General features: G+C 38.5%; 1 pseudogene; it reads left to right on the top strand.

Moving 5' to 3' along the window:
• The first annotated feature begins 2,763 nt into the window (after positions 1 to 2,763).
• Positions 2,764 to 3,505, top strand: LOC141558085 (large ribosomal subunit protein uL16-like; annotated as a pseudogene).
• The last annotated feature ends 19,794 nt before the right edge of the window (positions 3,506 to 23,299 follow it).

Raw genomic sequence — 23,299 nt, 5'->3', positions numbered from 1 at the left:
ATGGAAAAGTTTATTTAAACTTATTTTTTTTCAAGATCTGCAGTTTCATAGAAGATCCTGAGAGAAGGAAGTGTCTCTACCAACATAGGTTCATATCTTCTTTTGTTGCAGTTAGCTTTCTAGAGTTGTCTGGGACCATTGGGAGGTTAAGTGACGTGCACAAGGTCACAACCAATAAATGGCAGAGGCAAAGCTTGAACATGGATAGAGTCCTGACTCAAAGGACTGTTCCTTCAGACTACATCAACTGTCATGAAAATTAGAGCCTTTTTCTGTTTATTTACCCAGTACTCTACCACCTAGACTTCCAGACATATGCAGGGCCAAGAGGCCTTCTATAATTTTCATTTCATGTCTTGTGGCCAAAGAATTCATCACCTAGTAGCTGACCAATAGGTGAAGAGCTTCTCTGACTTTAGCAAAGCTGCTGCTGAAACAACTGTGCACCATCCTCACAAAGTGGACTCAAAACTTGCTACTTCCTGGCATACATTTCAAAAATTCAAGATCACCTCCATTCTGCAACAAAGCATCTAAATATGGTTTTTGTGGAAGTGAGACTCTAAATATTAATTTAGTGGCTGACATATTTGATTCCCCCCACTTTTGTCTTTTTTTTTTTAATAGTATCTTATTTTTCCAAATATATGCAAAAAGTTTTTAACATTTACCTTTGTAAAACCTTGTATTCCAAATTTTTCTCCCTCTCTTCCCACCACTCCCTCCCCAGGACAGAAAGCAATCCTATGCAGTTTAAACATGTACAATTCTTTGAAAAAATCTTTCCACATTTTTCATGCTGTATAAGAAAAATCAAATCAAAGAAAAATATGAGAAAGAAAGAAAAAAAACCCAAGCAACAACAACAACAAAAAGGTGCACATTCAATCTCTATAGTTCTCTCTCTGGATGCAGATGGCACTTTCTATCAGAAGTCTATTGGAATTGGCTGACATATATGTGATCAGGTGAGTTGACATACTCTTGTAGAAACTGAATTTTATTCAATATTGATATTGAGATAAAGACAGAATTGATAAGGAAGTTGTAGTTCAAAAAGAAGGTTCAGAGATTCTTCTCAAGGAGGTAAATAAACAGTTGGTGGAGTTGATTTTATTGAGCAGCCAGAGGCAACAAGAATCATTATTTCATGAGACTTTTGGTCATATCATCATGCAAGATTCATGATGAGTGAAAGAAATAAGAGAAGAACATGAGGATGATGCTCATGGCTTATGTAGCAAGAGCTAATGAAAAGGATGAAGTAGAGAAATTCTATGATGAAATCAACAAGCCCCTCCAAACCAAATCTAAGTAAATTTGATACTCAATGATTTCATTATGAAGGAGGTCATAGAGAAGGAAAGTGAAAAACTTTTGGGGGAAGTATGACTCCAAATTAAGAAATGAAAGAGACTGAGGACTTACAGATGACTCCAAAGTCTCACATCTAGATATCATGAATGACTTCAAAAAAGATGGAAAGCATTGGTCATAATGAGCATCAATGTCTCAAAAAATTATCCTGTATCTTAACAGGAAACAACTGGATAGGAACAGATAAGTTATTTAAGAATCAATTTCTGTATTCAGTCAGATCATTTAAGGTAGTTGGTGGCTCAGTGAATAGCGCAAGGCAGCCTAGAATCAAAAAGACATATTCAAATACAAGATACTTAGTGGAGCAAGTCACTTAATCTGTTTAACTCAATTTCCTCATCTGTAATGTGAGGATAATAATAGTGCCTATCTCCCAGGGTTGTTCTGAGGTTCAACTGAGAATTTAGTACAGCACTTAGCACAGTATCCTGCACATAGTAAGTGCTATAAAAATATTAGTTATTATTATTAAATCTGGTCTCAGACACTATGTGACTGTGGGATATTATTTAATTTGTTCACCTAAATTTTTTTTATGTGTAAAATGGATATTATAATAATACCTATCTCCCAAGGCTGTTGTGAGGATCGAATGAGACAATATTTGTGAAATGCACTTCAGCATCCATACCAAGAAATTCCCAAAGGGGGACACAAAAAGTCAGAAACAACTAATGATCAACAACAACATATTCTAGTGGTTTGCTATTTTTTCTTCAGCTCTTTTTACACATGAGAAAACTGACAACAGGATTAAATGACTTGCACAGGGTCACATAGTTAGTGTCTGTGACTGGATCTGAATTCAGATTCTCCTATCTCCAGGGCTTGATACCCTGCTGTGCCACCTGCCCTGGAAGATTTTAAGTACTATACAAATATTAGCTATTAGCTATTATCTTAGCACTTAGCACTGTGCCTGGCACATAGTAGGAACATAAGTGCTTGTTCCTTTCCTTCCCATTAACTAATTAGAGCAAAAGTCAAAATTAATGTCAAACAAGAAGAGTCAAGATGAAAAGAAAATGTCACAATCAATTATGATAGCTGCAACCTGACCCTATTCAAATAAGATTTTGATGTTGGAAATGGGAAATAAATAAAGAAGAAAATATCAACATGGATCTTTACCATTTCCTACCAAAGTTTAATTAGTATAAAGTAAGTGCCAAAATAATAAAACTAAGAATCTGGGGGGGGGGGAGTCTCAGCTAAGTGGAAACATCTGGTGGTGCAGTGGATATTTCTGACCTACTGGATCTTGAATCAAGAAGACCTGAGTTTAAATTTAGCCTTACATGCTTCCTAGCTATGTATCTTAATCAAATTACTTAAGCTCTGTCTGCCTCAGTTTTCTCATCTGTAGCCCTTTCCCCTCGGCGAGACACAGTCCCTGGGGGCACCGGCGCCATGGGCCGCCGTCCCACCCGCTGTTATAGGTACTGTAAAAATAAGCCATACCCTAAGTCCCGTTTCTGCAGGGGAGTTCCTGATGCCAAGATAAGAATCTTTGACCTTGGCAGAAAGAAAGCAAAAGTGGATGAATTTCCATTGTGTGGTCATATGGTGTCAGATGAATATGAATAACTGTCATCAGAGAAGCCTTAGAAGCAGCTCGGATCTGCGCCAACAAGTACATGGTGAAGAGCTGTGGCAAAGATGGCTTTCATATTCGTGTGAGGCTACACCCTTTCCATGTCATTCGTATCAACAAGATGTTATCATGTGCTGGGGCTGATAGGCTCCAGACTGGCATGCGGGGAGCCTTTGGGAAGCCCCAGGGCACTGTTGCCCGTGTACACATTGGCCAAGTTATCATGTCAATTCGAACCAAGGTCCAGAATAAAGAACATGTAATTGAAGCTTTGCGTAGGGCCAAGTTCAAGTTCCCTGGCCGCCAGAAGACCCACATCTCCAAGAAGTGGGGGTTCACCAAGTTCAGTGCTGATGAATTTGAGGATATAATAGCTGAGAAACGGCTCATTCCTGATGGCTGTGGGGTTAAGTCCATCCCCAGCCGAGGCCCCTTGGACAAGTGGCGGGCACTCCACTCCTGAGGTGTGTGTGCTGTGACATCGACCTTACGCAGGCATAAATAAACCTAGACTATTGCTACTCAAAAAAATTTTTTTTCTCATCTGTAAAGTAGGGATAAAAAGCACATTAAATGAGACAATATTCATTAAAAATGCTTAATACTATGTGCTGGCACATAGTAAGCACTACACAAATGCTTTTTATCTTTCCCCAAGCAAACACGATTTCTTTGTCAAGAATATGACAGCTAAAGGCAATACCAGTTTAGAATATGAATTTATTTTCAAAACATTTCAGAAGAGGAGGGTAGATTATGAGTAATTTTGCCTTGTAAAATAGTAAAGAAGATTAGAGGGGAAAAACAAGTCTGCAGAGAACTTGGCACAAGATCCAGTCAAGATGCATCACTAAGAATGTTTATAGATGAAACTAAAAGGAAGCAATAAATTGATGGAAAATAGAACAAATCTGTTGTCATTTCTGTAGCATATTATTTTCCTGATAGTCCTGAAAGTAGGACCTCCACATTTGGACTCTAACACCTTAGTACTTGATATTAAAAAATGAAATAGCATCCCCCCAAAAAGGCAAAGATGGAGAGAGCATTCAGATCAGATCAAATCTATGCAAAAGAAATCTGTATTGGAGATCCCATGATCTTAAAAGCTTTGAAGGATAGACTTTGGGAGCGCAGATCTCAGAATTCAGAGAAAGGATAGATAAAATGTCATGACCTAAAGTCCTACAAGATGAGATGACTTGAGAAGAATGAGATGGTTTCAAAAATAAAATCCTGATGACATAAACACAAATAATTCTAACAAGGAAAAAAGGAGTCACAGTCTTAAGAAACTTGTGAAATTATAATGGTACATACAAAAAAGGTTTTGGAGTCATTTCAGTTCTCTGACTTGTTGCTCCCATCCAGGTGAATCTTGGTACATCAATGTATGGTACATCTCAATGGATAACTACTTGCTACCCTTATAAGTACTTGAGTACAAAAACATAGCATAGTTTTATTTATAATTTATTTATAAATTAATGGAGTAGAAAGGACTGGTATCTAAGACTAGATTAAAGAGAGAAATAGATTGTAGAGAAAATTGACTAAAGCCACTCCCCTTCTAAGACAATACAGTCTCTATGACTTACTTACAGAATTGTACCATTATCTCAGCTTGAAGTAGGTGGTGGTCATTCTTCAAAAGCTCAGCTCCTTTATCCACTGAAATAAAACTGCATGTAGACCAGAAAAAGAAACAGACAGGAAGACAGACACAGAGCCAGAGACAGTGACACACAGAGAAACATACAGAGACAGGTAGACAAAAAGAAAGAGAGACAGATGGATAGAGAGAGAGAAAAAGAGAGAGGAGAAAGAGGTAGAAGAAAAAAATGAAAAAAGGAAGAAGAAAGAGAATGAGAAAGGGGAAAGTGAAAGAGGGAGAGAAGGAAAAAAAGAAGGAAGAGAGAAGAGAGAGACAGAGACCTATGCAGAGACAGAGAAAAGGGCACACACACAGAATGAGGAATACTTTGAAGGAGTGGTATCGGAGCAATGGAGCCCCAGAGGGGAAGAGGTTATCATGGCAGAGAACCCCAGACACTTAGAGGAACCAGAACCAAAGAGTCATAAGGATTTATCCAAAGAAGAAGCTTCTGAAATAATGGCAACTATGGGGTAAACCTCAGGCATTGTAACCAGTGATAGTGAATGAAGACATCTGTCAGACTATCTTCTAAGGTCCCCTGAGACTAGCTGGGAATTTCTGGAGAAGATTTTTGCGATGACAGCAAAGAAAAATTGCTTGAGTAAAGATCAGGATCTATAAATCTGGTCTGAGAGGAAGCAACCTGAGAGGAAAGGGAAATGGTAAGGGCCATGAGCTCTGATAAAACTGTTTCAAGATCTAGTTAATGGAACTTCAGCTAGTGAAGTCAGTCAGTGATGTGAGCTTCTGAATATTCTGTGACCCAGACAGCAGAGGAGGGAGCCAGGAGATTCTTCATGAGGGGTACTACCTGTAATCATTCCTTTTTCCATTCCTCCTTGTATTCCTTGTTAAAAAAAAACTGATTTAAGTGAAAACGTGTTTGCATCTTCTGTTACTGGCAGGAGTTAAATAAATATTACCACAAGATTGCTGATAATGAGCCAAATTCAGAAGTTTCTAGTGGAAACCCTGGTGGAGGGAGTTCACAGGTTGTGTGTGTGTGATCTGTATGAATACAGAGATTCTTGGTACTAATTAATAAGGAAATCAACAAAAATTGAAATGCAGACAATATGTCAGGTATAAGGGATAGGGATACAGAAATAAAAATGAAACATTCCCTGCCCTTAAGGAGCTTACATTCATAATACTAGGTAAACCTACATACAAGATATGTACAAAATAAACACAAAGTGATTTTTTTTTTCTGGGCAGACGGACACTAGCAGCTGGAGAAATCAGGAAATGTTTGATATAGAAAGTGTCACTTGAACAGAGTTTTGAAAGACAAAAGGAATTCTAAGTGGCAGAAGTGAAGTGGGAGCACATTTCAAGTGTGAGATCCTGCCAGTGCAAAGGTGTGGAGATGGGAGATGGGGTATCACATTTGAGTAACAAGAAGGTCAGTCAGTTTAGCAAGACAATAACTGAGAGAGTGATGTTTAACATTGGAAAGGTAGGTTTGGGCCAGATTATTAAGGGCTCTAAAAACTAGAGAAGCTTCTATGTGAACCCTTAAGGAAATAGGGAGACTTAATGGAGTTTAGATAAATCATGAGCAACTATGAAGACAAAGAAATGCATTGGGAGAGAGTTGAGATAAGGAAGGAAAAGTAGGATGCCATTGCAATAATCTAGTAAGAGAGATGAGAGCAGGAATTGGGCTGGTGGCTGTTTTTTTGTTTGTTTTTATAGAGAAGTTGACAGATGTCAATGGGACCTAAGTCTAAGCCTGGTTATAGTCTTTTGTGTTTGCTGTTTGACACCTGTTAGATACCTTCAACCTAGTTTAGTCCATTTGCCAAGACAGAGTATGGCTGCTTCTTGGAGCCACTGGGAGTCAACCATGCAAAAAATCTTATTTAGAAGGCCAACATTTGTCATTTTTCCTTCTAATCAATTTTTCCAACCTAAAAGGTATGATTTAAGGCATTTTTCTTTTACTTTTTTAAAATTTAAATTTAAATTAATTATATATTATTATTATTAAAATTTTTTATTTTCAAAACATATACACAAATAATTTTCAACATTCACCCTTGAAAAATCTTGTGTTCCAAATTTTTTCCCCTTCTTTCCCCTTACTCCCTCCCCTAGAAGGCAATAATTCCAATATACGTTGAACATGTGCAATTCTTCTAGACATATTTCCACAATTATCATACTGCACAAGAAAAATCAGATCAAAAAGGGAAAAAACTGAGAAAGAAAACAAAATGCAAGCAAACAACAATAAAAAGAGTGAAAGTATTATGTTGTGGTCTATACTCTCTCTGGGTGTAGATGGATCTCCTCAACCCAAGACCATTGGAACTGGCCTGACTCATTTTGCTGTTGAAAAGAGTCAGTTTATCAGAATTGATCATTGTATATTCTTGTTGTTGTCATGTACAATAACCTCCTGGTTCTACTTATTTGTCTCTCCAGGCCTCTCTAAATAATAAGGCATTTTTTTCTATCTTGGGAGAAAGGCAGGCAGATATTATTCTCCATTTGGAAGATGAGGTAAAAGGTTCCTACTCAATAATTAGAAGGTTGTGGTTATTGTTTTGGTTTTGGTTTTTGGCTGAGTCAATTGAGGTTAAGTAACTTGCCTAGGGTCACACAGCTAGGAAGTGTTAAGTGTCTGAGACCTGATTTGAACTCTGGTCCTCCTGGCCTTAGGGATGATGCTTTATCCACTTCACCAACTAACTGCCCTGCCTAGTCAATAATTAAAGATTTAGGACTATACCCCACATTCTCCATGTCCAAATGAATTTGCATTTTCATTTCTCTCCTCCATTAGAATGTAAGCTCTTTAAAGGCAGGGACTTTTTTTGGGATCTGCCTTTGTATCTTCAATGGTTAGTATAGTGCCTGACATATTTTGTTGTTGCTGTTCGGTCATTTCAGTTGGGAGTTTTGCCACTGGACTCCAGTGATTCTGGAGGAGAAGCTAATGACTTTGCAGAGCTCTGTCTCATTTAGATCCAATTCACCTGCAAGTCAAGATATCACCCTTGTGATATCATTGGTTCTCTTCATGAACAAAGGACAAACAGTAACAAGAATATTTCAGTTATGACCCTTTTTAGGGATTTTCTTGGGACAGATACTGGAATGATTTGCCATTTCCTTTTCCAAAAGAAGAAATTGAGGTTAAATGGCTTGTCCAGGGTCACACAGCTAATTTGAACTCAGACCTTCCTGATTCTACACCCTACACTCTATACACTGTACTATCTAGGTACTCTACCTGACACATAGTAAGAGCTTAATAAATGCTTATTGACTGACTGACTTGACTGTCCAGAAAAATCATAAATGCAAGGTTCTAAAACCCAGGACTTTCCATAATTTGTATCCAAGTTATCATTCCAGTCTCATGTCATATAGCTGCCCTTCATTTAAAATTTTCAATGTAATAAATAAATAAATAAAAATTTCTAGAAAACTGGAATACTCTCCACCCACTATCCTGATCTCCCTCTCCTAGACCTTTTCTCAGCCCTTAAATGGACTTTCCCAAATTCCATGTATATCTTCAGATATATCTCTTTTCTCTTAAGATTCAATTCATTCAGTCTCAGACCCTGGTCAGATCATTTAACCTCTGTCTCCCTCTGTTTACCTAACTATAAAATGGGGTCATTAGTAGTACCTATCTCTCAGGGTTGTTGTGAAGATCAAATGAGATAATAATTGTAAAGCCTTAGCAATGTACCTGGCACATACATGCTTATAAAGACTTTTCCCCTTCCCTTTATAATCCCCCATTTCATCTCCATGAAACCTTCCCTTGATCTCCAATTCCAGTTGAAAGGGCCCTCTTCTTCCTCCTCAAATTTCCTTCATAGTTATCTATGTACTGAACTTAATTTTTTTTCCTCATTATATTGTAAATCCCTCTAAAGCCAGGTCTGGGTTTCATTTGTTCTCTCTGTGATTAATACAATGCCTTGCACATATTCACTTAATAAATGGTAAATTGAATAAAAAGAAAACTGAAGGTCTGAGGTCCTATGGACTAAGTGATATATGAGTCATATTGCTAATACAATAATATTAACTACAGACTGTCAGTGCTGTGGGACCTCAGAGGAGGGGCAGCTCAAAGAAGGAAGCAGTGGTTGAAGAAAATTTCAAGTACTGATGAGATCTGCTCTGGATATTGTTGGTTGAGTAGGAAGAGTACCTCATTTTATTAAGTGGGGGTCTTGTAGTAGAGACCTGCCTCATACCCCCAGGACAGAAAAATGGAGAGATTTCTTTGTGTGGCTACAAAGGTATCAAGTTGAGCTAAAAACCAAAAGTCCTTGTGTTGTAGTTCAATTATTTTTGAGGGTGATACAACAAAACCACAACTCTCTGAGTTGGAAAGGAAAACTTAATTCTATCAAAATGTGCCTCTCTCTGTCCCCCTTTCCTCCTCCCCATGCCCTTTATAATTCAGCTGTGTCCAATAGTTTCCATCTCATGCTGCTGAATCTCAGGCAGCCTCCCAGAGAGGTACAGTCATTAGGAGGACCTTCCTTTGGCCTTGCTGTCCATGTGGACTGCAAGCTCATGGGTGGACCATACGCTTGCATAGCTCACTCTGGCAGTCACCCCCACCCTAATCAAATAGACCTACTCATTGTCCCAAAGTCTGTCTTCCTCCAATCCTGCCTCTAGAGTTTGTTTAAGCCATTTCCCTTTATCTTAAATGTCAGTCTTTCCCCCCTGGAAAGCCCATCATGGTCTTGGTCAGTGTTCAAGTTCTAACTCTTCCAAGAAGCCTTCTCCAATTCCTCCAAGCTGTAATCATACAGAAATAAGATTTATGCAGCATTTCACAAAGCACCATCTTCCAAAGAGAAACTATTCCCACGGTTACTTTTCTCATAGCAATTTCTATTAGATTTATAATGTGAGCATTACCATTCCTGGGGTGAGGGTGGAGGGCAACTGGGTGATACAGTGGAAGAATGTTGATCCTAAATCACAAAGACTCATCTTCCTGAGTTCAAATGTGGCCTCAGACACTATAAGCTGGATGACCCTGGTCAAGTCACTTAACCCTGTTTGCCTCAGTAAAATAAGCTGGCAAGCCACATAGTAGGTGCTTATAAACACTTGTTCCCTTCGCTTTCCATTCCCCCATTTCATTTCCATGAAACTTTTCCTGGGTCTTCAATTCTAGCTGAAAAGGCCTTCCGTCTTCTTCCTCCTCAAATTCCCCCTTTTTTCCCCCTCATTAGTTTAAATCAAGAAAATCCCAGATGGAGTCACAAAGAATTGGATGCAACTGAAAAATGACCCAACAAAAACAAAATTATTCCCATTTTGAAAACAAGGAAACAGAAGGTTTAAATGATTTGCCCATTTTCTAATTCAGGAGTTTTTATCTATTTTTTGAGTCACATCCCTTTAGCAGTCTTGGTGAAGCCTGTGTACTTTTCTCAGAACTTGAAAAAATAAAATAATAAAATGGAATGCTAAATTTCAATGATAAATTAGTAAAATTAAAGATGTGGATTTTCTCCCATTCAAGTTCAAAGATAGCTAATAAAAATAACTAGCATTTACTCAGCAACTTGCAAAGCATTTTACACTAATTTATTTACTATTATAAATGATATATTTATACAAATATTATTATATAAGTTTACAGATTATTTATATTCTCTTTTGATCCTTACAGAAAATCTGGGAGATAGGTGCCATTATTATCCTAATTTTACAGAAATTGAGGTAGATTGGCAGTTAAACAACTTGCCCAGTCACAAGTTGCAGCTAGATAGAGCAGTAAATAAGGTACCAGCCCTAGAGTTAGGAAAACCTGAATTCAAGTACAGCTGAAGACATTTACTAGCTGTTTGACTCTGAGCAAATTACTTAACTCCGTTTACTTCAGTTTCCTCATCTGTAAAATGATTTGGAGAAGGAAATGACAAAGCACTCCAAGATCTTTGCCAAGAAAACCTGTTAGGTTCTTACTAAGTGCAAATGAGATAATGAGATATTAGGTTCTTACTAAGTGCTAAGTCCGTACTTAACAATTCTTTAGTTCTGGCCTTGAGGGAAGTTTTACCCCTGTGAACTCCTGGGGAGGAGCTTACGTGTTTAGAAGGAGCAAGTTCATTGGTTGAAGTATTTTTTTCCCAGAAGCCCCTGAGTTATTCCATGCCATTCTCTGGGAGGATAAAAGAAGACACCATTGAGTAAGGGGAGAGTCTTGTCTGGGTCAGAGTTGGGGTGGCTCTCTGGAGGAAGAAGTCTCTACTCTAGGTCAGAGTTGGCGGCTTGCTACAGGAAGAAGAATCTGGCCGAGAGATTGAGTTGAGACAGCAGATCTCCTCCCAGAGAGCGATTGGCAGTCTCAGGAGACAACAGAACATTACAAAAACCCAAATGGGGTCATGAAGTCTTAGCATGACTGAATAATAACATCACAAAATTAATGTCTCTGGAGGATTTTAATTCAGTCCCACAAATCTCATACTCTTGCTCTTGGGCCACCTAGATGAAATCTATCCACAGACGAAGGGACCCAGGTGAAGAACCCCAGATTTAATTTTAATTTTCTGGCTCCCCAATAATGCACTGTCCCATAGGAATTTTTCTGGTTTTCCTGTAATACTTATTATCTGGAATAATTGGTTTGAATTTTTTTTTTTACTGATTTGTATTATCATATTTATTTATTTGCTGTTTGTTTATTTGCTGATGCAATTAGAGTTAAGTGACTTGCCCAGGGTCATACTGCCAGTAAGTGGTAAGTGTCTGAGGTTCTAACCTCAAGTCCTCCTGATTTCAGGGTGGGTGTTCTATCCACTGCACCACCTAGCTGCCCCCAGACTTGTATTACTTTAACTTTGAGAATGAATCTCTTATCTTTCCTATTACATACATTATAAGGTCCTTGAAGGCAGGGAGAGGGTCTTTGTATTCAATATAGATGTTGCTCAGAGAAGGCATATAGGGTTTGCTTATTGATTCCACTTTATTAGATGTTCATTTTGTTGGTGTTCAAAGAAGGGAAAGCAAGAAAAAAAAACTAGCTCTTCCCTGTCATCCATCAAACTGAATTTGTCCCTTAGTCCAGCCCTGCCTTCCTCAAGAACTGTTCTAGTTTCCCCTACACATCGAGCTCATTCTGAGCCTCCCAGCCCTGCCCACTTGATAAATCAAGGCTTCCTTCTGAACTTTGGCATTCAATCCCCCCACGTCTTCCCCCACCTCCAACTGTTCTTTCGTGTGGTTTGGGAAGGACAAAAGACGACTTTTGTTGATGGGGCAGAAATTACACGGTGGGTATTTCTGGCATGAATACTGGAGTTTGATGCTTTGGGTTGGTTTAGCAAAATTTACCTCAAAGTCATGGAAATATGCTTCTAATTACAGAATGGATGTTACAGCATCGATGTGGGGCAGCTGGAATGAGGAACCTGGGGAGGGGGTTGGGGAATAGAGACTGCCCAGCAAGGAAATTAACCATTTCCTGGCCACTGGTGGGCTCCCCAATGTAAACTAGGGATTGAAATTCCCAGAGTTTCTGTTTCAAAACCAGAAAGATTTGGGATTATTGGCTTGAATGACTTATTTGAGTATTCTTCGCATCCTAAGGCACTCTGCCAAGCTGCCCTTGGTCTTTTGGGACTGTCCAGTTCACCACCCTACTCAGACTCGTCCTTTCTAGCCAGGGCCACCTGATCTGAATTTACTGCTCTGTTCTGTACCCTAACATACTCTCCTCCAACCTGGTAAATGGCAAATTTATTCTATCAGGCCAAAATAGTTAGGTGATGCAATGGATAGAATTTCCTGATTTTGAATCTTGCCTCAGACAGTTCCTATTTTATGACTCTGGAAATGTCATTTAATTTAATTTCTCCCTGGCTCAGTTTCCTCATCTGTATGAAAATGGGAATGGTGGTCATAACCTTAATTTTTAAAAAATGAATCATGATTATTGTTATATTGTTGTTATTATTGTCACTATTTATTAACTGACTATGGAGTTTATTTCCCATCCCTAAGCCTCCTATCAAATAACAGAGAGCAAGTTAGGAAGCCTTGGGTTCAAGTTACCTCCGGGGTAGCTAAATGGCACAGTGGATAGAGTGATAGGCCTGGAATCAGGAAGATCTGTCTTCTTGTGTTCACATATGGATTCAGATACTTACTAGCTATGTGAAACCAGGCAAGTCATTTAACCCTGTTTGCTTCAGTTCCCTCGTGTAAAATGAACTGAAAAAGAAAAGGGCAAACTCCAACATTTTGGCCAAGAAAACTCCATATAAGGTCATGGGGAATTGGATAAGATATAACTTTTCTTAAAATTTATCCCTGAAAGGTATATAGGGCAAGTATTAATGATTACCCTCATTTTACAGAGGAGGAAAACAGAGATTAAGCATCTTGTCTATAGTCATACCATTAGTAAATAACTAAGCTGGGTTTTGAGCCCAGACTTTATGATTCCAAATTCAACATTGTTGAACTTTCCTGACATTACCCTCGATGCTGTAAAGAACACCTAGTGAGATAATGAATAGGAATATGCTTTGAAAAATAGTTATTATGACTAAAGTTGGCTTCCAAGGAAGAGAAGATCCCTCCTTTCCTCACAGAGGAGGAAGAAAGTGGTTTTGGTGTATCACATATACTGTGAAACTTGGTTGATGGGTTTGGTGGTCAATTTTACTAAATTACAATGTTTCCCTTCTTTCTTTTAAATTTTATTGTTGTTGTTGTTGCTGTTTCACTTGTTACACAAGATAGCTTATTGGGCAGAGAGAGAGAAGGGATATTTAGAACTAAAGGAGATGTTAAAACAAAAAGTAACAAATTTATTTTTAAAAGAAAAGTATACAGGAAACAATTCAAATGTGAGTTGTAACTATTGAGTGACAGAGCTTAGATAGAGACCATTAGTCTAGAATCATTGAGTCACATAATAGGACCATAGATTTAGAATTGACAAGGATCTTGGAGACTTTCAAGTCTAATCCTGTCATTTTTACAAATGAGGAAACTGAGCCACAGAAAAGTGGTGTGTCTTGCCAAAAGTCATATAAGTAGGAAGTAAGATTTAATTCTAGGTTCTAATCAGATTGTACCCTTCCTTTCACTGTGATGTTCTCTGAGAAGAAGTGAGAGAGTGGGGATGGTTTTTAAGAAAGGAAAGACTTGCTATGGCGGGGTGTGTGTGTGTGTGTGTGTGTGTGTGTGTGTGTGTGTGTGTGTGTGTGTGTGTTTGCCTTCTCTTGAGCTGTGCAGAGAACATTGGTTGGATCCAAGAAACTATCTGTTGTTCCCTTTAATGCTCCTTCAGCAACCTTGAACAGTTGCACAGGGTGGGAGAGTTCCACTAATTTGATAGTATCATCTCCTCTGTCTTTTTGTCTCTTGGGATTTCCAGCATTCTATTGTCTTAGACCTCAAAATAGACCACTGCCTTTGGGTGTTATGTTGACTCGATTGGAAAAGTCCAAAAGCCTCTTTGCTCTTATGGTAAAGCAATATGGCAGATAGGATTGGAGAGGGAAGAAGCGGTATGTATTAACTCTTCCAGCCCACTTATTACTGTAGATGAAGGCAGACAAACTAAGTGACTTGGCCAGGTGCACAGTCAGGAGCAGAGTCAGATGTGAACCTAGGGCTTTTGACTCTTATCACAAGCTTGGTTCACGATGTTACACGGTCTGAATTCTGTGATTCTTTTTCCAGTGGGGAGCAGCCTTGTGTCAGCGAGGGGGTGGGTTGAGTCATTAGGATGCTGCTGGGGGTGGGATGTTTGTATGTGAATGTATGCAAAAGGATGAGACAGAAAGGTAGGAAAGCTATTATAAGCTGGATAATGGCTTTTCCTGTTTCTTGCATATTCTATTTACTGCCTTTTTTATATTCCCAAATTGCTCACTTTGAATGAGACGTGCCAGGTAAAACTGGGCTGATTCAGCTTCCCCTCCACCCCAGGCAGGGAAGGAATTCCACGCTTGGCTACATTTTGCCTTCTTTCAGCACTGCTTGAGGGACAAAGTAGGCCCCAGAGGCCTAGCATGTGCCAGAGATCCAGCTGGAGGTTCAAGAGACTTTTCTTAAGCTAGGGATGGTAGCCAAATACATTGGCTCTCTAATTATTCCATGTGTGAAGGAATCTTGCCTCCCTAGCTAATGTGTGAGCTCCTCAAGAGCAGGAATCCCATCCTACATTCTCTTGATCTGCCAAGCTTTAGGCTTATAGTAGTAATCAGTTCATCATAGAATCAAAGAATTGTAAAATGTTAGAATTGGAGATTTCATTTAACTCAATCCCACCATCTGACTGATAGGGAAACTGAGGTTTAGTGAAGTGAACTTATCTGAGGGCACACAACTAGTCCATGTGGGAGGTGGAAGTAGAATTTGGCCTTTTGGTCTCCAAGTCCACTTTTTTTTAATGAGTACAATACAGTGTTTCTCCAGGGTCTCAATCACTTTAAACAGTGTTTGGAAATCTTTCATAATAAACAATAACCTCTTTTAGCTGAACCAAGCCCTGATGCTTCTGTCTTTCCCCCTCTCAATTCAGAATTGTAGGAATAAGAATGAGAAAGGACATTACAAATGATTTCATCCAAATTTTCCCAATATGCAGTAACAATACTCCCAAGGCACAGGAGAAATTTGGCAAAGGGATACAGGAATTATTTAGTAAATAACTCTATACTCCTATTGAAGTTAATTAATTGTGCCTTTATTTCAGATGTGCATTGTAACCTCCAGAATTTATTTCCTTTTACACTGAAAAGGGTAAATTGAAAGGAAACCATAAGAGTACCAAAAATGTTTGGAAGCCCTGATCTAATCCAACCGTTCCATAGACTCAACTAGTCCAAGGTTCACAGAGGTACCAAATGAAAGAGGTCAGATCTAAGTCCAGGTTAAAGCTCATAAGTTGAGGAACTTGTGGTCTTTTGTCTTTCCAAACAATGGAGCTCAAATGAGACAGGCTCTTTTAGATGTCAAACCTGGTTCCCATTTTAAAGACTGAAGAATTTGGTTCCTTAATTCTCAACTAACTGTGGGAAAAGTGACTTTTTGAATGTCTGGAGGTCAGACGAGTAACAGAAAGGTAGGATGTATCAGTAGATGCCATCGATGTTTGATTATCAAATACTTGATTTTGCCTAAATTAAGCTTGAAGAGGGTGCCGTACTAGGCAGAAATGGGTCTTGTAGGGTTCTCTTTCTCTCTTCTCCAAAATGCTAAGGATGGATCCATGGCGAAAGAATTCGCCTACTCAAAGCTGTGACAAGAAAGACTTTATTGATTAGGTAAAAACACCAAGATGTCTTGGTGGGCAATATCTGCTTCCAGAGAGAAGCCATATTGCAAGAAGCATAGCTTGAGAACTTTATTTTATAGAACAGGATTTGTATCTGATAAGACTTTTCTGCTTCCAGAGGATATGGAGAAGTTTGTATATCAAAGAAATTTCTCCAGAGACTAAGTCTTTTGAAGTTTGTATAAGAAAGGAATTTTTCTCCAGAGGATATAAGGTTTTGTTGGTCATTTACATACTGGGCTGTCTGCTTTTTTCCCTCATCAAGCTTAGTCACTTATTCCCTGAAATATTCTCCTAACCTAAAGTTACATTCACAGGTTGATTACAGAGAAAGGCTACTACTCTGGTATTTTAAAATATTCATGTAGGTCAAGCCCCCATCTGTGTGTTTCTCATTAAAGAGTCAGACAATAGACAAATTAACTTTTAGGAAAGGCATTTACTAAGATAGCATTGTAAGAATAGTTGAAACAAAAGATCATCTGCAAAATCTTGGACATACTAAAGTGAACTCAACTTGAAGGACAATAGTAGGGAGGTACAAGTACAAAGTGTGTGTGGTGAAAGATAATTCATGCTTCAGAGCTAGAAATCCTTGCTTTCTTTGTAGATGTCTCACACAGTTCCCTTTAGGAACAACATGTCTGATGAGAAGACTGCTGAGCTGGGCTTCTAGGGTCTGTTCCTTTCTCAAGTCCATATTTTACTCTCTTCTCTGCTATGAGTGGTTATATACCTTGAAGCCACTTTTTCATTCAAATGACTAGATCTTGGGATCTATATTTGTTTCTAGACATGTGTCTCTGTTCCTATCTGTGCATTGTATTCCATTGGTCTAGTAGCACTGATGATATGGATCTATCATTTGCATGTTTATAAGAAAAGTATTTAGTGAACAATACACAGAGGGCACACCAACATTTCTCCAGGGATCTCTTCACACATGAGATGATCCCACTAAATGTCCAGACAAAAAGTTTCTCCTTCAACTTAAGATGCCTGAATTTCTTCCCCCAAATCCCTGCTAATGCATAAAACAATCTAGATGCAGTATCTAACTCACCCCTCACAAGGATAAGCAAGTTAATGAAAAAGGAAAGCACATACAGAAAGATCCCAAAGATATATATATATATATATATATATATATATATATATATATATATATATACATGTATATATATATATATATATATATATATACATGTATATATATATATATATATATATATATATACACATATATGTGTGTGTGTGTGTGTGTGTGTGTGTGTGTGTGTGTGTGTATAATCAGCAAAACCCTATGTTCTTGCCCTTCTCCCTTCCATTTCCATTTAGAAGGGAAGAAAAATAATATTCCCCTCCCCCCTTGCAAATCAAACAAATTTCATTGTCCATGTCCAAAAAAAGTTTCATACTGTAATATGTCTTTCATTTCTCTATCAGCATATAAATAGTATATTTCACCATTAGTCCTTTGGAATCATGGTTAGCATGTCACTAAGTTTGATTGGAGTTCCTAAGTTTTTTTCTTCAAAAATATTTCATTTTTTTCCTAATTACATGTAAAAATAATTTTTAACATTCAATTTTTAAAAAACTTTGGGTTCCAAATTTTCTCCACTTCTCCCTCCACTTTCCCTCCTTAAGCAGAATTTCTAAGTCGTTCAAAGTTTCTTGTCTACAATTTTGCTATCATTGTATAAATTGGCTTATTTCACTTTGCAAAGCTTCCGATGTTTTTGTGAGACTATCCCCTTTGCTATTTCTTATTGTGCAATACTATTAAAAAAATCACATTTGTATACCAAAATTTGTCCATCCATTTCCCAATTAATGGATATAACTTTAGTTTCCAATTCTTTGCCACTAGAAAAAAAATATTTTTATGTTTCTCTTGACTTTGTTGTACTTCAAATTTTCTATGCAATTGTGATCATTTCATTAGGAATGCTTAGAAGTCTTCTATTTTATTAAAGATCTATTTCTTTCTTATAGAATCATAGTTTTGCTGTGTAAATTATTTTGGTTGAAAGCCTAGGTCTTTTGTTTTCTGAAATATCATATTCTAAGCCCTTGGTAGCTGCTAAATCATGTGTGATACTGACTATGTGATAAGTAATTACATTTTTTTTTTAATTTCTGGTTGCTTAATGCATTTTTTTTTCATTTCTTGATTAAAAAAACTCTGGATTTTGGCTAAGATACTCTTGAGAATTTTTGAGTGGAGGACCACCAGGAGGTGGTCAGTGGATTCTATTTTTACTTTGACCTCTGGTTCTAAGAAATCCAAACCATTTTCTTTTATGATTTCTTAAAATATGATTCCTAGGTTCCGTTTTTGTTCATGGCTTTCATTGATTTTTAAATTGTTTCAAATAGTTTTTCAAGTCAGTTGTTTGATATCTAACATTTTCTTTTATGTTTTTCAATCTTTTGACTTTGCTGGGGGATACCTGATGTTTTCTTTCCTTTCCCCCTCCCCCCCCCCAGTCTTTTGGCTTTGTTTTAGTATTTCTTGATATCTCATGGAGTCATTGCTTCTATTTGGTTCATTTTAATTTTTAGGGAGGTTCTGTTCAAGCTGTTAATTTCTTTTCCACTTATTTCTCCTATGACTCATTTCTATGCAACTGTTTCCTCTGATACTTTCATTTCATTTATGAAAACATTTTGGCTCTTAAAAGAAAAACTCACTTCATCTCTTTAAAGAATTATTGATGAATTTGTGGACAACCTATGACTTTCTCTGAGACTGTAATTGTTTTGGAGTCTTCTTTTAATTTGTATTTTGAGTGTCCCCATCACCGTAAAAGCTCTTTATGGTAGAATCTATTTATTTTGTTTGTTTGATCATTCTTCCGACCTGACTTTTCGCTTCAGATTTTACATTAAGGCTAGACTTCAAGCATCTGCAAGGAATGACAAACCGGACCTGCAGCTACTTTCTTAGATTATCAAGTATTGTGTCATTTCAGATATCAGGTATATTTCAGTCTAGGGACTTGCAGGCCTTCAGTGTTGTCAAAGTGGTTTGCTCTAGGGCAATGTCTGATCACTGACCCCGACCATGGTCTGAGCTTTGCAGTACCTGACCTGGATTTGGGTGTGAGCAGCAGGCCTGTGGCTTTGTTCTATTTGGAATTTAAATGACCTGCTTTTGGACTCAGCTACTATCACACAGCTGGAAAATTCTGCTGGTTCCAAATGACAGAACTGTATTGTTTGGACTAGAATTTCTGCCCTGATTATTCCTCTGCAGGATTTAGACTGGGAAAGAAGCTGGAACTGAGACTCTGTTAGGGTCTGAGTCACACACTTTATTTCTGAACTTATTTTTTTGCTTGGAACATAGCCTTAACCCCTCCTCACCTTGGACTACTATCCATAAATACCCCATACACTGTCTGTATGCCCTGGATCTGGGACCTGGAACTAGCTAGTGAGTAACAGATCTGTGAGTGGACACCTATTTATGCAAGAGACATAAGATCAGGTCCTACTCTAATGGATCTGGAACCCCTTCTTACCGTGATTCATGTTTTTTTCTCTTTGCTATGGAATGAAACTTAAGACATACCCCATCCTAATTCTCTATTTTCCTATACTTACCTAACTAGAAGAATAACATAGTGCCATTTTCCCCTTAGAATTCCTGATCTGGATTCAATCAGTGAATTTTCTAGATTTGGCTGGAGGCTTTTCTTTTTTGGGGGAGGGGGACAGAAGAGGGGGAATTTCAGCGAACTTATTCTCTCTACTCAGCCATCTTAACTCTACCTTTGCTTCGGGGAGCCTCAGTATTTAATTTGTTTTGCCCCCCCCCACAAAGGATCTTCAAATTCCCTGAAACTAATCAAATGAACAAAGCATTAAGCATTAAAAAAAAGTTTTATTTACCTGACAAAAATATAAGCAAGAATTCATACAGAAGCCCACATAGGATCAAGAATATTCTTCTTGTACTTTTCCCATAGGGATCTTGAGAATACTCAACTTGGACTACCACACTGTGTTGCTTGGTTATTAGAGATTATGTCTTTCTTCCCACATATATGTATACTTCCATGCCTCATAATACCTATAAGGAGCAAGGTCTGAGCTTATTTCTATGTCTTGTGACTCTGTATCTCCTTTAAAAAAAGTTTTATTGATATGTTTTGTTTTTATACAATAAATATTTACAGATTACTCCCACTTTCTGAGAGGTCTTGTAGCAAAATTAAGTAAAACTAATAATAGAGTGACATTATTTGAAAATGCATGTGACATTTTACATCTGTACCACCCCCTACTTCTAAAAGAAAATGAACAGAAATCTATTTCTCTCCCTTCTGTTCCTTACTCCATTGGAAAAGAAAAGAGAAGAAAACCAAATTTCTTGTAACAGACCTATACTTCATTGCTCCTTGGTTCTGGCCTCCTCTAAGTCTTTGGTTCCCTGACTTCCTGCCACAGCCATCTCTCTTCCCTTCCTCCAACATGACTTTTCCCTGCTGGGAGCCAGCTCCTACTAAGCAGGGACCTGGGTCTGAGGGGGGGTTCAGTCCTTCAAACATTTGACTTGGCCGCCTTCTGCCCCTTTTGCCCTGGGAAAGGGGCTCATTTAACCCTTCTCGATTCATGCTCACTCCCCAGAAGTCAGAACAAGCTCCATGGTAGGTTAAGCAGGTAGGAGGTGTGAAGTGGCTCGGATCTCCTGTCGTCTGTCCCTGGAATCTGTCTGCTACGTCACTCCAGGGCACAATTCCATCTAATGCCCTCACGGCTCCTTCTCCAGCACTGGATTCTCTATTTCAATGACAGGCCTCTCCCCCGGTGATATTCTAGGCTCCTTTCCTTGCATGGCAGGAACTACTTTTACTGACTCTAGTGAAGGCAGCTGATGTGTTGAAATAAAAATATTAGATTTTAAATCTATGGATAACTAGGATTAAATTCTGATTCCGACACTAGCAGTGTGATCCTGAGCAAGTCTCTCTGTAAACCTCAGTTTTCCCCATCTGTTAAATAGCTATAATGATACTACAACTGATCTAACAGGTTTATTATAGGAGCAGTTTACAAAAATACCTTATATGTTTTATTAATATGACTTATAATTACCTTTTAAAGCACTGCCACAACTAAGCAATGTGAGGGAAGCAGATATTCTCTGTACCTGGAGCTCTCATCAGAGCACATAAAACCACTTAGTCTAAAGAGTCCCACTGGAGAGGATTCCAGAATTCTGGGTCTCAGGCCAATGCCAGCAGGCCACCAGTACCTGACTCACTGGGGCTCTCCAAGTCCAACTTCCAGGCTACCTCTATGAAATCAATTCCCTCTCTCTGATTCTTCTTCCCTCTGTCTACAGGTTCACATTTTGTCTTCCCTGGAGATGGGAAACGTGGCTACCTGCCTCTGGCTATTAGCCCTATCAAAATCCACTGTTAAGTCTCAGTAACAACCCCCACTCTTTTTTTTCATTCCTGTGAAAATGGCCATTCCAACAATGAGCTGGATTCTTCCTCAGGATTCTGAGCAAAGCTCCCCGTGGCTCAGGCCATGAAGCCCCAGCAGTGCAGGGTCTCCCCAAGTTTAGGAGAGAAGTCCATAGTTCATGGCCTTTTGTGGAGTAATAAGAGACCACATGTCAGTCTGGACTTGAATTCGAGTCTCCTGACCACATTGTCTTTATAATAAGTTACTCAGATTTTTTTCTTTTTCTGGCAGAGCAGCCTTTTAGACAATTGTGACTTGGTAATGATCATCTTGAGAGCAATTTTGGTTGATGACATGGGGATAGAGATTGTAGGGGGTTGGGGATGAAAAGGGCCCTGGTTCTAAAAAGGCTAAAGCTTAAAAATATAGAGATAGAGGCTGCTAAGTGGCTCAGTAGATACAAAGCCTGAGCTGGAGTCAGGAAGATCTGAGTTCAAATATAGCTTCATCTATTTGACCCTTGGCAAGCCACTCACTTTACCTACCTCAGTTTCCTCATCTGTAAAATGGGCATAATAATAGCTTCTACCTCACAAGGTTGTTATAAAGATCAAATGAGATAATATATGTAAAGCAGATCTGTAAACTTTAAAGCCTAGTGTAAGTGCTAGCTATCATTTTGATTGTTATAAATTCACCTTTCCTTTCTTCCTTAACCACATTAAGATGAGAGTTTGGGACTACCCTTACTCCTAGGTCTTTGTGAAGCTCAGTCCTTCAAACATTTGACACTGTCTTCTGTCTCTTTTGCCCTGGAAAAAATGGTTTATTTAACTCTTCTTGGGACATGCCCACTACACAGAAGTTAGAACAAACCCTGAAATAGGAGTGACATAAGAATGGTTAAGTAGGTAAGAGATGAGAACCCACTCCTATCTCCTGACTTCTGTCTTGGGAATCTGTCTGCCACATCCTTCAGGACTCCCTTACAGCTCCTTTTCCAACACTGTATAAGCACCCATAAGGCAGATGTGGTCATTTAGGAATTGTTGGGCAGCTCTTAAAATGAGTAAAAAAGGTGCTTTAAGATTACTTACATTTATATACCAGACACTGTGCTAAGAGCTTTAGAATCAATATCTTATTTTGAGCCTGACAACAACCCTGAAATATAAGTGAGATGAGAAAAGTGAAGTTAAAAAAAGCTAAATGACTTGCCCATTTAGTGACTCCAGGCCCAGTGCTCTGCCCACTGTATGATCTATCTGTTTTAGAACTATGAAAGTAAATATTTTCCTAATAAGTGTCCTCTTCATCTTCCCCTTTAAAGCATTCCCCTTGAATATCAGCAATTATGTTTTATTCTGGCAAGGCAGAAAGAGCATAGTTTTTGACGTCATAAAGCCCCAGTCTCTGCCATTTATGACCTGTATCAAATCACCTGTCTCAGTGAGTCTTGGTTTCCTTGTTTGTAAAAATGAGGGAGTTATACCAGGTGATTCCTCATATCCTTGTTAGTTTACTACCTATTTGACAACAGTCATCCAAGCCTCTCACTCCTCTGACTGAACACACCTGTCTCCAGAAGGCTCTGGCGTATTGTTATCTCAGCAGGGTTATACACTAATTCTAAGCACTTACTATCTCCTTAGTGCAAATTAGTTTATCAAATTTGCTTAGGTTAGGGCTTGGAGGACTGGGATCCTAAGCAGTTAAGTTTCAGGAAGGGAGGAAAATAGGAAAGAAAGGGTTTGGAATATGGGAGTATTAACCAGGTGGGACAATGAGGTGGGCAGGGACCTGGACAAGACAATGTACAATTCATCCATTAGCCTTAAACTGCTGCTTTCCTTGAAGCTGGTTGATGTCAAAGAAAGAGCCCTGAGATAGGAGTCAGCAGGCCTTCTACCAACCAGCTGTTTGAGCCAAAGGGAGTCCTCCCTTT

Source organism: Sminthopsis crassicaudata, chromosome 2 (genome assembly GCF_048593235.1).
Source record: "Sminthopsis crassicaudata isolate SCR6 chromosome 2, ASM4859323v1, whole genome shotgun sequence".
In the NCBI taxonomy this organism is placed as follows: Eukaryota; Metazoa; Chordata; class Mammalia; order Dasyuromorphia; family Dasyuridae; genus Sminthopsis; species Sminthopsis crassicaudata.
The sequence above is the reverse complement of the archived record's forward strand: the minus strand, read 5'-3'. Positions and strand labels throughout refer to the sequence as shown.